Source organism: Suricata suricatta, chromosome 6 (genome assembly GCF_006229205.1).
Source record: "Suricata suricatta isolate VVHF042 chromosome 6, meerkat_22Aug2017_6uvM2_HiC, whole genome shotgun sequence".
Lineage (NCBI taxonomy): Eukaryota > Metazoa > Chordata > Mammalia > Carnivora > Herpestidae > Suricata > Suricata suricatta.
This window is the reverse complement of record NC_043705.1, coordinates 63413498-63414917: the sequence shown is the minus strand read 5'-3', so window position 1 is coordinate 63414917 and position 1420 is coordinate 63413498.

Sequence of the window (1420 nt, the reverse complement as noted above, 5' to 3'; positions counted from 1 at the left end):
TTATATAAGTATAAATATTGGTTAAAAACCCTAACTAAAAAGCAGCAAACAAAAAACCCAAAAAAGCTTTTTGAAAGGATTAACAAAAGTGATAAACAGCTAGCTGAATCAATCAAGAGTGAATATAGAGAAAATACAAGTTATCAGTGTCAAAAATAAAGGGTATATTACTACATATTTTAAAGACAGTAAATGGATACCAAGGAAATATGTAAATATATTTATGCCAATAAACAACAATTTAAATGACATAGACAAATTCATTTTTTAATGATTTATTTATTTTTGATAATAGAGAGAGACAGAGCATGAGAGGGGGAGGGGCAGAGAGAGAAGGAGACACAGAACCGGAAGCAGGCTCCAGGCTCTGAGCTAAATGTCAGCACAGAGCCTGACACGGGGCTCGAACCCACAAACGTGAGATCTGATCTGAGCAGAAGTCGAGGCTTAACCGACTGAGCCACCCAGGCACCCCTAAACAAATTCTTTAAACTAGAACTTTCTCTAAAGGGATGCCTGGGTGGCTCAGTCATCTAAGCATCCGACTTTGGCTCAGGTCTTGATTTTGAGGTTTATGGACTTGAGCCCCGTGTTGGGCTCTGTGATGACACCTCAGAGTCTGGGCACTGCTTCGGATTCTCTGTCTCCATCTCTCTCTGCCCCTCCCCTGCTTGTTCTCTCTCTCTCTTTCTTTCAAAAATAGACATTAAAATTTTTTTTGAAAATAAAATAAAATATGACTCACTCTAAAGACAAAAACATGAAAAAGAGGGGCACCTGGGTGGCTCAGTCGGTTAAGCGTCTGACTTCCGCTCAGGCCATGATCTCACGTTCGTGGGTTCGAGCCCCTCCTTGGGTTCTGTGCTGACAGCTCAGAGCCTGGAACCTGTTTCAGATTCTGTGTCTCCCTCTCTCTCTGCCCCTCTCCATCTTATGCTCTGTATCAAAAATAAATAAAACATTAAAAAATGAAAAAGAAAACCTGAATAGCCCTTAAATTGAAGTAATTGAATTTTTTAATGAAAAACCTTCCCATAAAGAAAGCTCTAGGCTTAGATAATTTCATTGGTGAATCCTATTAAACATTTAAAGAAGAGATAATGGCTGTCGTATATAAACTCTTTTAGGAAAGGTAGCAGGAGGGAACTCTTCTCATATAAACAAAATGAATAGTAGCTATTTTAAAAGCAGTGCAATATAATTTTAAGAGAAAATATTAGACATCTGAACCTTTAACAAAGTAAAGTTAACTGTCTTAGTTTATTTGGGCTGCTATAACAAAGTACCACAGACTGAGTAACTTATAAACAACAGAAATTTCTTACAGTTCTAGGGGCTAGGGAGTCCAAGATCAAGTCGCCAAGATAGTTGCATTCTGGTGAAGGTACCTTCCTGATTCAGAGCCAATGCTTTCTCACTG